Source organism: Bos indicus x Bos taurus, chromosome 29 (genome assembly GCF_003369695.1).
Source record: "Bos indicus x Bos taurus breed Angus x Brahman F1 hybrid chromosome 29, Bos_hybrid_MaternalHap_v2.0, whole genome shotgun sequence".
In the NCBI taxonomy this organism is placed as follows: domain Eukaryota; kingdom Metazoa; phylum Chordata; class Mammalia; order Artiodactyla; family Bovidae; genus Bos; species Bos indicus x Bos taurus.
In genome coordinates this window covers 16,247,249-16,262,234 of record NC_040104.1, presented here as the reverse complement: position 1 = coordinate 16,262,234, position 14,986 = coordinate 16,247,249, and the positions used below count along the sequence as shown (strand labels likewise).

Here is a 14,986-nt window from a genome sequence, read left to right as displayed (position 1 = left end):
TTGTTTTTTTTTAATAGTGTTTTATTTTAATCTGTGATTAATATTCACCCTCAGCTGACTTCAAGTAAATGGTCCTAGATAATCAGGACAGACCTCACCCAGATCAGCTAGAAGGCCATAAGGACAGAATTAGACCTCTGGGCAGGAGAAGTCCCACCATGAACAGCAGCTTCAACCTCCACTAGAGGCTTCAGCTGCCCTGATAACCTGCCCTGTGGACTCTGGACTTGCTTAGCCAGCCCCACAATCATGTAAGTCAATTCCCACAATAAGACCCTTAGTACACGGTTCCTACTGCTTCTGTTTCTCTGAACTTTCACTAAGACAGATTTTAATACCAAGAAGTTGGGTGCTGTCGGAACGAATACCTTAAAATGTGGAAGTGGCTTTGGACTTGGATAATGGGTAGTCTGTAAGAATTGTTAGGTGCATGATAGAAAAAGGCTGTATTTCCTTCAACAGGTTACTGTCAGAAATGTGGACAGTAAAAACACTTTTGGTGAGATCTCAGAAGCAAGTGAGTAAAATGTTATTGGAAACTGGAGGAAAGATGACCCACACAATATAGAGGTAGAAAACATAATTGAATTGTGTCCTATAGTGAGTGGAAAGCTGAAGTTCTGAGTTATGAACTGGGAATTCAGCTGAGGAGAGTGTCAAGCAAAGGGTGGGACACACGACCTTTCGTTCCCTGCTTGTAGTAAAATATAATGGGAAAAATATAAATTGGGGAAAACTGTTTAAAAAAAAGTGGATGAATTGGGAAATTTTTAGCTTATTTAAATTGCAAAAGATGCTAAAATCAGGAAAATATGCTCTGAAGAGAAAAACAAGGGTGGACAGCATTTCAATAGCACTAAAGATATCAGATGGGACCATTCGGCCATATCAGCAGAAGCCACAAACAGATAGGGGTTACATAAAAAAGTTCAGTGGAGACCTTTCTGCCTAATGATATGAATTCCCATGATATTCATAAGAGACCCACAAAGTTTTGAGAAAATTTTAAGCAGAACTATTGCCAGCTTGGGCTGAAAATGGTGAAGATGTGACAGAATAAAAGAAAACCATTGGGCTCTGCAAACTCTACAGGCAAGAGAAAGTGGAAGTGTTAGTCACTTAGCCGTGTCAAACTCTCGGCAACCGTAGCCCCCCAGGCTCCTCTGTTGATGGGATTTCCAGGTGGCTAAAACTAAGGTACAACTGGGTGCTGCCTCTCAAAAAAAAAGGTTGACCCTGAGGGCTGAGACTTGGACTTGGGTCCAAAAGCCAGAAATGCCGGGTTAGAAGGCAGAACTGTGGGCCCATGAGATGAAGGGAGAACTCACAGAGGATCATTCCCAGCCCTTGCATCCTAAAATTGACTTTTTAAGGTGCTGAGGACTGGTGGCCTCTTCTTCCTTGAATTCTTCTCTCATTAGGAAGAAGAGTATTACTAGAACTCTTTTCCTCTGCCTGCCCCGCCACTGCATTCTGGAAGCAGGTCCCATGCCCTTTAGTTTCACAGGCCCATAGACGGAGTGGCATTTTGTCTTAGGAGGACTGTCCCCAGACTGTCACCCATACCTGATTAGATGATGAAAGTTGGGACCTTGAGGGCTGATGATATTTAGGTGAGATTTCTTTTACATGAGTTGATGCTGTAACTGGTTGAGAAATTTGAGGGTTTCAGGACAGGGTGAAGATATTGTGCACATGGAATGATATAAATTTTTATGGAGGAATGAGCAAATCCTAGTACACTATAAAATCTCTTCCAAAGATATCTACAGCCCTGGCCCTGGAGCCTGAGTATATAAGTTCATATGGAAACAATTTGAAAATGAAAGGTCTCTGCATATGTAAATGTTAAGGATCTTAACGAGCAGATGATCCTGAATTATGCAGTGGCCCTAAATGGGTGCATTCTTAGAAGAGGAAGGCAGGGGGAGACTTGAATACACATAGAGAAGACAAGTGAAGATGGAGCGCAGAGGTTAGAAATGCTGGCCTCGAAGGCTGGAGCGATGAATTACAAGTCCAGGACTCCTGACAGCCACTAGACACTGGAAGAGACCAGGAACAGATTCCCCTTCATGGCCCCTGAAGGGGCTGTGGCCCTACCAACACATTTCAGCCCAGTAAAACTGATTTTGAACTTCTAGGCTCTAGAACTGTGAGAAGATAAATTTGTGTTGTTCTAACCCATCAAGGTGGTGGGAATTTGTTACAGCAGCCACAGGAAACCAATACAGACTCTATCAAAAATGAAGATGAGGGACTTCTCTGGTGATCTGGCTAAGCTCCATGCTCCCAATGCAGAAGGCCTGGGTTTAATCCCTGGTCAGGGAACTAGACTGGACGTGCCTCAACTAAGAGTTCACATTCCACAATTAAAAGTCCCTCATACAGCAACGAAGATGGAAGATCCCACGTGCCATAACGAAGACCTGGCAAAGCCAAATAAATAAATATTAATATTTTAAAAATCAGGTGAAAAAGATATGACTTTCCTTGAAAGAGCTCATAAGCTCTATAAGATGAAGAGTCATAAAACTCCAACCCAGGACTGGCAACAATACAGATAACAATAAAGGAAACGAAGTGTGAAGAGCTTGGACTATTTTTGCATCAACAGGATTCATAGAGAGCAAGGTGTGTGAAGCGAGCAGGAGAAAGGACGCAGGGAAGTAGAGAAGACGATGGTGCTCCACATGGAAGAATCATGACATTTGTGGTTCTGAGAAGTGGTACAGCAGGGTCACAACCAGCCAAGAGCTAAAATTAGGATGCTACAGCAAGCAATCTCTTTGAGATGTTCTGCTGCTGCTGCTAAGTCGCATCAGTTGTGTTCGACTCTGTGCGACCCCATAGACGGCAGCCCACCAGGCTCCCTGGTCCCTGGGATTCTCCAGGGTAGTGACCCTCAAATCGTGCTTTATGAGAGACATGGGAGAACTATAAAAAGATCTAAATACACTGTTTTTTTTTTGTTGTTGTTTTCTGGTCTACTCCCCATTCCTGAACTTGATGTTGGGAAAAGAAAGAGACTTCGAGGAACACAGAGCGAGAGACAAAGAAAGGCAGGACAGCCCAGTGGGTAAAGGAAGAGCACTGGCATCTGATGGAGTTGAGTTCAAATGAAGTGCCTCTGTGTGTCCACAGATAAGTGACTGAACCTTTGTGAGTTCAGTTTAACCAACAGAGGTAAGGACATCTGCCTTGCCTGGCTATCAGGACAATTAGCTAATGTTTGCCACACACCTGCACAGTTCCTTGAACTTAACTCAGTATTCAGTAACAGTAAGTAAGACAGAACATCAGGACTCCCCTCTAGACAGCTGATGCTTCCCTTCCACCATGAGGCTAGAAACCTGCGTTCAAAGCAGAATGTGAAGTCCCTGAATGACACACCAGGGGTCTGGACTTTACGATACGAGCTGGGATCCATGGAGAGGCTTTCAAGGATGGAATAGCACAGCCTTTTCTGTGTTCCAGACAGATGGCTGTCTGGTAGTGGAAAGATCAGTCAGAAGGGAGCTAGTCTGGACCCTGCTGCAAGAGGTTCTGGGAGGTAGATAATGAAGCCCTGATTAAGACAGAACAAGAAGCATATTTCCAAATAGCGTGCTTGCTGATTTGAGACGATTTTTGAGGAGGCAGACAAGTGACCGCACACATGTGATGACTCAACAGCAGAAAGATGTGGCAGGCGTGTTCGTGCTGGTGAAGAGTTGGGGGCAGCCTAATTACACCAGGCTACTCCAGAAGGGACATTGAGCCTGGCATCTCTTCTGAGAGAGCTGATTATGAAATGTCACAGTGTTCAATGGCTGGGAATGTATGCAATGTTTACAAAGCCTGCCTTTCATGATTCCTAATGATGTGGACAGCCAGCTGCATACGTCGCTCCAAGAGCCATACACTCTGGGCACAGATAGGCCAGCAGCAACATGCAAGTCCCTAATCTGTTCCTTTGAGAGTGGAGACAAACATGCTCTTAGAATTTCAGCACAGGGGCACATCCTTGCAGGGGATGGCTGCAAATCCATAATATCACACTGTACTTCACAAAGCAGAAACGCAGAAATACACAGGCAATGAGTCATGTTCTGGAAAACAACTGAAATGCAGTTTTTTTATGAAATGTTCATCCATCTGAAATAGTGAGATACGATGCCCTGACCCATAATCTAAGGTGGTGGCCACTTAAGCTGCCTTCCATAGGAAAAGAAACTATGTTGGTTTGAAGAAAGATGAAATGGAAGGGAACCATGGGGTTCAAAGAGCAAATATCTGTTCATCTTCCCCGCCTGCTCCTCTGGCTATTTTCAGGTTTGTCTCATGCACTGTGTTATCCGGGACTTTGTGAAGCTGATCTTAAATCATCCAAAACCGGTATCATCAAATCCTCTCCCTTAAAGTAAGCACTGCATGGTGGGAGCCACACCACTAACTCCTCACTCCTTGACAGTCACCTTGAACTTGTCTTGGCTGAGTTTCTGCTCATCTTTCACTCTTGTACAATTTAGATACTCAGGGCTGTAGTTGATATCTGTGTCCCATTTCCATTTGGGTAACACGTGCGTAACCTAACCGCAACTTAGCAAAAAATATAGATAGATAGACAGATAGATAGACACACACATATATATGTAACTTTGCTAAATTGTGGTTATATATATGTTTATATGGGACTTACCAGGTGCTGCTAGTGGTAAAGAACCTGCCTGTCAATGCAGGAGACATTGACAGGGGTTTGATCCCTGGGTTGGAAGAGCCCCTGGAGAAGGGCATGGCAACTCATTCCAGTATTCTTGCTGGAGAATCCCATGGACAAAGGAGCCTGTCAGGCTACAGTCCACGGGGTCGCAAAGAGTTGGACACGATTGAAGCAACTTAGCATGACACATTTATATATATATATATGTTTAATAGACATACATACATACACATACATACATATATATGTATCTAACTTTGCTAAACTGTGATCTTATATATGCATATATATGTATCTATACATATTTATCGGAGAAGGCAATGGCAACCCATTCCAGTATTCTTGCTGGAGAATTCCATGGACAGAGGAGCCTGTCAGGCTACAGTCCATGGGGTCACAAAGAGTTGGACACGACTGAAGCAACTTAGCATGACACATTTATATATATATATATATATATATATATATATATATTTATTTATTTATTTATATATATGTGTGTGTGTGTTTAATAGATATACATACATACATACATATATATGTATCTAACTTTGCTAAACTGATTTTATATATGCATTTATATGTATCTATACATATTTATGTATGTAACTCATAACGTGAGACACATAGCTGGCTTTGTTTCCTGGAGAAAAAGATCATCTTTATCAGATTCTTTAAAATAGTGTGTAATGGAAATTCCCTGGTTGTCCAGTGGTTAGGACTTGGCGCTTTCACTGCTGAGGGCCCAGGTTCAATCCTTGGTCAGGGAAGTTGTGCAGACAAAAAAGGAGGAAAAAACGCAGTGTGCAACTCCCAAAGGTTGACTCTTGGCATTAAATTCTCCCTTTTTCTCCCCACTCTCTTTCTCTCTCACCCGCCCTCCTTTCTCCCTCTCTCCTCCTCCTTACCGTCTTTTTTAACACACGCTCCCTGCCCCTGCTCAATTGCCCCTGCACTTTTTAAAGCAAATCGGGCTGTGCCTTCAACGCTCCGGGACAGAACATCCTGCTCCCTAAACTTACTGCTTCTTCAGCCAAGCTAAGTGGGTTCTCACTGGGTCTGACTCTGGGGACAGGACCAGCAGATTAAGTGGGGAAGGTGCTGAAAGGGGCCGGCTTATGGCCAGCACTGCGTTTGTCTCCTTTGTGTGGAGAAGGTCAAGTGGAGGCTGACTCACTAAGAGCACATCTCACTGTGTCTCCACTGCAGCCAAAGCCCCAGGAGGCAGACGGAAGAACTGTTCCTTCCTCCTTCGCCTGTTATGGCCTCTAAGACACAGAGTCGAGGATCAAAGAGAACATGGATGATCAGAGATCCACCTGGCTCCTCGCAATGCTGGATTCATCTCCAGCCACTGAAGTCTGAAGGCTCTGAAATAACTGAACATCAGTTCAAGGAGGGGGTGGGGAGAAACCTGATTCCATGAACGAATTGGGTCCTGCTGAATTGGTAGATTCCTGAAGCTGGTGCTGTCTGTGAAACTGGGCTTCACTCTGCTTGACCATTTCTTTTTTTATTTATTGAGGTATAGGTGCTTTACCGGAGAAGGCAATGGCACCCCACTCCAGTACTCTTGCCTGGAAAACCCCATGGACGGAGGAGCTTGGTAGGCTCCAGTCCATGGGGTCCCTAAGAGTCAGGCACGACTGAGTGACTTCACTTTCACTTTTCACTTTCATGCATTGGAGAAGGAAATGGCAACCCACTCCAATATTCTTGCCTGGAGAATCCCAGGGCAGAGGAGCCTAGTGGGCTGCCATCTATGGGGTCGCACAGAGTCGGACACGACTGAAGCGACTTAGCAGCAGCAGCAGCAGCAGGTGCTTTACAGTGTTATATTAGTTCCTGCTGTACAATGTGAAACAGCTCTATGTATACATTCATCTCTTCCCTCTAGAGCCTCCCCACCTCCACCCAACACCCCACCCCTCTAGGGCATCACAGAGCACCGCGCTGAGCCCCCTGTGCTACACTGCAGCTTCCCACTAGCTATCTGTTTTACACCCGGTGGTGTATGTATGTCAACCTCAGTCTCCCAATTCGTCCCACCCTCTCCTATCCTACTGTGTCCAAAGTCTGTTCTCTATGTCTGTGCCTCTATTCCTGCCCTGCAAATAGGTTCATCAGTAGCATTTTTCTAGATTCCACATATATGCGTTAATATGTGATATGTTTTTCTCATTCTGACTTCCTTCACTCTGTATGACAGACTCTAGATCCACCCACATCACTTCTTATCAGTTCTTCCCTCAGCTGCTCTGTGACCCTCCACCCGCCTCTTTAATAAAAAGAGGCATCTTACGAAATGACTCTGCAGGGCTTTTGCACTCCCAGCCCTTGGGATGATGGCATTCCTGGAAGAATTAAGGGTTCACTGTGGTCTTCTGTCTCCTCTTCTCCTAGGCTCCCACTGACCATACATTTCACTACTCCGGCTTCCAAAACATGCTTCCTATGACTTCCCTGTAAATTGACTTTCCAACTCCCACTCGTCACTCCCCCCAATCCCCCAACTCCAACTCATCACCCCCCTCCATCCTCCAACCCCTTCTCCCTAGCGTGCCTTCTCACAAATGCACAAGAGACTGAGAGCCTTGGCCTTCAGTTTCTTTGTGTAATTCACTCCATGGAGTTTCTTTCTCAATAAAGGACTTCATTTCTATTGACTTGCAAAGACCACACATTTCAAGTGCAGCCAAAACAAATCAATGTCACATGAGCCAAATAAATCCTTCTGAGGATTCCAAAGAACTAATGATCTGCAGTCTTCTCACCCTCTATACTTGGGTGAGGGCTGGTTACATTATATGTGACCCCAAGACTATCTAAAATACTAAGCTGCTGTGTAAAATATGTACATATGTCCTAAACACACTTCTGGAGGGGGAAGCCTTTTTGAAAGATGTCCCTCATTGCATGTACATCCAGTTCACTCTTTACTCCTTCAAATCACACCATGTTCTTCAGTCATATTCATGAGATACTTGAATCCTATGAAAGTTGGCTTAAAAAAAAACCCCATTTATTAGACATTCAGAACAGGACCACTAAAATAGTTGCTATAGAATGAGATTGAAGGCTTTGCTCTGCTGTTTGGAATGAACTGGGTTAGCATCTGCCAAGTCTATTCTTGGCTCTGTTTTTCATGATTAGCCCCTCACTTTTCCCAGCTCAAAAATGTAAACACAAACAGATAAAAATTACTATGTGACACTGTTCCTCTTTCATGCCCTGCTGGAACATCTTGAGCTAGGTTTAGTGTTACTGACCTCAGGGTAATTTTTTTTTTTTTTTTGCACCTGGGGTGGTAAATTACTTCCAGGTGAGGCAAACCCAGATGGCCTCAACTTTCCTGGAGTTGATGCAAACGATTGTACCTGCTTCAGAAAACGACCAATCAAACACCAGGGTTTGATTTACCATGGTAACATCTCAGCCAGTGGCTTCTGCACTGTTAGTGGAAGATGCTGAATCTACCAATTAAAACTAGCAAATGACACCCCCTATCCGATACACACACACACTCGCATCACATTATTCTAAGTGCCTGCACACAGCCAGCTGCTGCTGAACAAAAGGAAAAATTTTTTTAATTATTGAAAAATCAGAGCTCCTACCTGGTGACACACAGAACAATAAAGCTGGTTTGTAACCCTCCTGTCACCATCTACCACCGCACAAACACAGAAGATGCTTGAACTGTATAATTGTCTTGGATCTCTTGTGCTGTTCATATCCATTTGGCAAGGATACCCAATAACATAGGAGTAGGGCAATTTTCTCACTTACGAGTTATCAAATGTCTCCTAAGTTGGGCATATGCATTCAGTATTCTGTGATTATCAGATGCTATTAGACTGTCATGTATTTTCACTCTCTGGTTCATAATTCAATACAATTCAATTTCTTTCTGTTCAATTCAATTTGATTCCATCTAATTCAATTTAATTCAATACCTTCATTAACCACATACTCTATTAGTTACAAGCTGGTATGAAAATTAAACACTACCCCTTCTCATACAAGGAACTTAAAATAATTGATCAGCTACTGTTTGAGGGACTTTTATAACTGCAGCATGAGCGTGCTAAACATTAGTGAGTATGACGCCAAAGGTGTCAGGAAGGACTTTTATATGACTGTGACATATTTTGTGACAGAAAATACCTGATCCTGCTTATTTTATGTATATTTACTTATGAACATACTGCATGGCTATCATGATTTTTGAGGGAAAATGCAGCTAGAATGAATATGTTTTGAAAGACAAAGGAAAAGAAGAAACAAGAAAAAAAAAGTGTGCTGCAGCATGACAATATCTTCAATGCAGCATTAACAGTAAAAGGAATAAAAATCTAGCAGCATTTAAGTGTTTATTCTTAAAATCACTTAGATCTTCATTATTTTTCAACAGAGCAAAAGTGTTTGCTTTTGCAGATGTTCTAACACAAATATTCACTTTCCAGACCGATAAAAATAGCAGTCGTGCGCAGTTATGGCCACTAACACCATTTGTAGACACGTAAAGTCAGAAAAGATTAATCACACCAATATGAAGCAGGCAGTGCATGGATTTCTGCAGCCTCAACATTCTGCAGCCTCAGGTCGAGACCCCATGGAAGAAAAAGGGTAGCAGCCATCGTTTCCCAAGAGAATGTATATTCCTAAGGGAATCTGACATAGTATATACTACTCCCAGGACTGGAAGTCACAGTCTGCCTTTGGTTTCTATAAACAGTTTTCATCAATAACACGTGATGGGGCAAAGCATTTTCTGTGTCGCTCCACCTTTCTGATCTACTTTAGTAAATTTACTGCTTTATCAGTAGCAAAAAGCTCTCTCTCCCCCAGCTTACATCAGTGAAGGATACCACTTTGAATAACTCACTTTTTTAACACCTGTGCCTGTTAAGTTGCTTCAGTCCTGTCCAGCTCTTTCTGACCCCATGGACCATAGTGCACCAGGCTCCTCCATCTATGGGAGTCTCCAGGCAAGAATACTGGAGTGAGTTGCTAGTCCCTTCTCCAGGGGATCTTCCCGATGCAGGGATCGAACCCGGGTCTCCTGCATTGCAGGAAAATTCTTTATCATCTGAGCCACCAGGGAAGCTCTTATTTTAATGTCCATGGTTCCATTAAACGTGAATGCCTTCTTCATCCATGGCACATTAATTAGCATGTAAAATTTAGGAAGTTCTCACTCTAGGCCATGGGGTTGCAAAGAGGTAGACAAGACCTTGTGACTAAACAACACTCTAGGCTAGACTCACTTAAGGAAGCAGAAATTCAGAAGACACTCTCCCTTGTCTGCGCCTCCTCTCTTCCCATCCTTTACTCGTGTGTTCATCAACTCATCATCTGTGTAAGCTCGCCTTCTGCAGGCACTGCTGATCCTGCCCTCATGGAGCTTACATTTGCTTGGGAAAGAACAGATACCAAAGAGTGTACATAAATGGCTATCACACTTTCCTTTTAGGTAGTAGAATCTAATCGGCCAATGAAATCCTACACTGAACGTTCAGCAAGTTATGAAACTGAGCTGTTTATTTGGGGTTGGGATGGGAGGATGTATAGGAACCCAGGATTGCAAGCCAGGGCCCTTCCTTATTTCATTTCTTTTTCTATTTAATTGGAGTATAAGTGCTTTACAATGTTGTATTAGTTTCTGCTGTACAATGAAGAGAATCAGCCACATGCATAAATATATATATGTATATGTGTGTGTGTGTGTGTATATATATTCCCTCCCTGGTGGGCCTCCCTCACCCTCTACCTCCAACCCTTCTAGGTCATCATAGAGCACTGAGCTGAGCTCATCTCAGTTCTAACACCTCTCTCTTCTTCCTACTTTCCCTGTTAAATGGCAAAGTTTGAGATGAGGGTATAGTTTAGTCATACTCTGTATTTACTGAATAAAAATAAATATGTTTCATTTTTAATTATAAAAGAGGTGTGTGTCCTATTTCTCCACCCTCTGCAAGAGTGACTTCATAAGTAAAAATATGTTCTCAAGAGTTCTTGCTGCCCGAAACCTCCCACCTATCCCCCTCCCCTCCTGAAAGCACTGCACTTAGCATGGCAGACCCTCTGCTCTTGCAGCCTTCCAGGAAGATCCACTGCAGAACCACAGAGAGAACCAGCATTTACTGAGCACCGTTTGTGTTGTGGGTCCCATGCTAGATGCTAAAGGTACAGCAAGTGATACTGAGATGCCAAGGACGGATTACGGCCAGGATCATGGAGGTGAAGAAGCAAAGATTCAGAGAGGGCAAGGAGCGAGGTCAAGGACACCCAGCTCCTGGCTATGGGATTCAAACCCAAACCCACTGGGATTATGTTCGCCTGCCACTGCCTTGCTGCTTCTGCGCCACCACGCTGCGCCTCTGTCACTGTCCCCCTGCGTTTCTTCCCTCTCCCCATCTCCTTTGGCATCTCTCTCTCCCTCTCCAATTCTCTCTCTCTCTCTCTCTCATACATACACACTTCCCCTCTGCTTGGAAATGCCCACTCCTGAAGTGGAACACTTGGAAGGTCCACTTGGGCTTTCTCTTCCCCGCCCCCCTGACTGCTGTCCCAGGCTGCAGCTGCTGTTCCTGAGGCCACAGCGCCAGCAATGCCAAAAGGCTGTTTTTCTTCCACTCTAGTAAACATGTTTCTATTCACTTGTGAGTTTGTGCGTTTGTTTATCTGATGAGCCCCAACGACTGGAGGAGGAGGCCCAGATACTGTGTTAACCCCTCCCAGGCTATGGCTTTCCAGCAGCGCACTCTCCCCACGCCTACCTCGGCCCTGAACACAGGGCTCCACTGAGCTCAGATGCAGGGTTGGAGGAAGGAAGGTGTCTTTGAGGTGAGACTTGGAGGTGAGCGGGTGAGGGCATAAACAGAACATCTGCTTTCATTATCCGAAAACAAATTTAGTGCCAATAAAAGGTGTTCAAGTGAGAAGACTGGGGATGGAAATTGACAGTCAAAAACACAGCCATACATGATCCTAACTCTAAGGCATCAAATCCTCTGCAACAGGACTTAACTCCATCCAGCCCCTCGGCAAGGAGCTCGGACCCTTCTGACTTCATTCTCTGGCCTGCCAGCTTTTCTTAAACCTTTGGGATGTCAAATAATGCTGTCTTAAGTGGTTTATAAAAACTCACTCATTCGACCTTCACGAGGGTTCTAATGAGTCACAGAGAGGTTAAATGACTTGATCGAGGGCATGCAGCTAGCGAGCAAGGGAGCCAGGGCTGAACGCAAGGAGTTAACCACAGCGCTGGGCCAGTTATTGACCAAAGGACACTTATTTTTAGACATATTCTGAGACCTACAAGTGAATTGATGGGAATTTTAAATTTCTTTCTAAATAAATTAATGACCAAAAGCCTGACATGGTAGCTGAGTCCATGCTCTTCAGTCAGTTACTATTTGCCACCTGACCTTGGGTTAGTTATTGAATGTCTAAAAGCCCTGGTCTCCTTACCTCAATAAGGGTGATGGTCACACGCAGAGGAGATAGACTGAGGGAATAATGTGTCGGAAGCGGTACCTCACTCTTTACTCTGGATGCCCATCCCTGGACAATGACATGTCAATCACAGTGACACAGGCAGGGCCTTTTAGAGGAGGGAGAAGAAACCAAACCAAATCAGATGAAACCCACACACACACCACATTCATTTGGTGTGGATTTCAACTCTTGACAATCACGGTTACTTCGAGTAGAGATCTGAATCTAAATGTCCACAGCAGTCAAGTTCCCAGAAAAAGCATCATCTCCCTCCCCCGAGGGCTGCTGCTGCTGCTGCTGAGTCGCTTCAGTCGTGTCCGACTCTGTGTGAACGCATAGACGGCAGCCCACCAGGCTCCCCCATCCCTGGGATTCTCTAGGCAAGAACACTGGAGTGGGTTGCCATTTCCTTCTCCAATGCATGAAAGTGAAAAGTGAAAGTGAAGTCACTCAGTTGTGTCCGACTCTTAGCGACCCCATGGACTGAAGCCTACCAGGCTCCTCCGTCCATGGGATTTTCCAGGCAAGAGTACTGGAGTGGGGTGCCATTGCCTTCTGAGGGCAGTACACCTTAAAAGACACCTTCTGAGAGCTCTTGAGACTCTGCCCACATCTGTCCCATACCCTCTTCCACCCTCTTCGATCCCTGCCCCAAGCCCTTTGAAGCCCTCATCAGGACTGCCTACCTCTATTGTTCACCCCTTGCAGCATCAAGGTCCTGGGTGCCATCCTAGCATGTAGGGCAGCTGGTCATTTGCCAGGACCTCTATCTCAATTCCATCATCTCACAGAATTATTTGGCTAAGTTTGTCATAAGCTACACAAACACTTGGACTAGTTTGAGGAAAATCAGCAGTACTCCCTAAAGGGATTCCTTTTTTCCACTCAAGGTAGATTGGTGATATCCCTAAGTCTCCAGTGGCTTCCAAGTTAGGGTGTCCCCTCCGACTGCTCCCTCCTCCTCCCACTGTACCTGGGTCTGAGTTGAATAATGTACACCTGATCTACTTACCAAAGAAGGCAACGGCACCCCACTCCAGTACTCTTGCCTGGAAAATCCCAGGGACAGCAGAGCCTGGTGGGCTGCTGTCTACAGAGTCGCACAGAGTTGGACATGACTGACGTGACTTAGCAGCAACAGCTTATCCACTTACAGTCGCCAGCACAAAGACACACTGGCAAACTAACTCTGCTTCCATCCATTTCTCCTCTCTAATGTGAAAATTACCACTATCACCTTCCCATCTTAAAGGAGTATTTTGAGTAGAAATGCCATGAAGTGAAGTGAAGTCACTCAGTCATGTCTGACTCTCTGTGACCCAGAACTGTAGCCTACCAGGCTCCTCTGTCCATGGGATTTTCCAAGCAAGAGTACTGGAGTGGATTGCCATTTCCTTCTCCAGGGGATCTTCCCAACCCAGGGATCGAACCCAGGTCTCCCGCATTGTAGACAGACGCGTAACCATCTGAGCCACCAAATGCCATAATAAATACAAAGTTGCTTTGAGATCTTCAGAGAAAGGATTTTGTATGGAAGTGCATTCCACATTATTTGTTGTGTATGTCTAATTCACTCTGCTGTTGCTGTTCAGTCACTAAGTTGTGTCCAAGTCTTTTCGACCCCATGGACTGCAGCACACCAGGCTTCCCTGTCCTTCAGCATCTCCTGGAGTTTGCTCAAACTCATGCCCATTGAGTCGGGGTGATGCCTTCCAACCATCTCGTCCTCTGCCGCCCCCTTTTCCTCCTGCCCTCAGTCTTTTCCAATTCACTTTGCTGTGCAATATAAACTAACACAGCACTGCAAAGCAACTATAGAAAAATAAAAATGATGATGACTCAGTCACATCCAACTCTTTGAGGGCTACAAGTCCATGGGATGGACATGCACAGGACAAGATGGTTGGAAGGCATCACTGACTCAATGGACATGAGTTTGAGCAAACTCCGGGAGCCAGTGAAGAACAGGGAAGCCTGGTGTGCTGCAGTCCGTGGGGTTGAAAAGAGTTGGACACAACTTAGTGGCTGAACAACAACATCACAGTGAATTAGGGCTACATGACCATGGGATTCTCCAGGCAAGAATACTGGAGTGGGTTGCCATGCCCTCCTCCAGGGGATCTTCTCGACCCAGGGATCAAACCCGGGTCTCTTGTATTCCAGGTGGATTCTTTACTGTCTGAGCCACCAGGGAAGCCCAAATCAATTATATTCCAATAAAAATTAATTTAAAAATCATTTGGCTATTTTCAATGACTATGACCCTGATAGGAATCAGTTGCTTTCATCCACAATAATGTAGACAATGGCTTTGTAACTAAATTGATGGATTTGCTTAAAGAAAAAAAAAAAGTAAATCAAGACCGTAAGGTGATAATCCCGACTCTTCTATGGAATGTACGCAGCTATAGATCAAATTCAGGCCGCTTGCACAGCGGAAGCCAAGGCACACTATTTTAATTTTATTTCTTGGTTGAATTTTGTTGGGTAACCCTATCAGCGCTACTGTAAATAGACTCTAAGACTCAGTGCAACTACTCTGGGAGATGGTGAAGGAGGGAAGCCCGAAGTGCTGCAGTCCACGGGGTCACAAAGAGTTGGACACAACTTAGCCACTGAACGACAGCAGTAATTCTGGTGGGGAGCTGACAGCTGTTACTGGAAATGAAGTGAAAGTGTTAGTCACTCAGTCGTGTCCAACTCTTTGGGACCCCATGGACTGTAGCCTTCCAGGCTTCTCTGTCCATGGACTTCTCCATGCAAGAACACTGGTGTGTGTTG

The 14,986-nt window shown here is 44.7% G+C and overlaps 1 protein-coding gene across 8 annotated transcripts in view; it reads right to left on the bottom strand.

Moving 5' to 3' along the window:
- The window catches only part of NTM (neurotrimin), a 964,242-nt gene that overhangs the window by 248,955 nt on the left and 700,301 nt on the right, over positions 1 to 14,986 (bottom strand). The gene's annotated exons all lie outside the window — the stretch shown is intronic.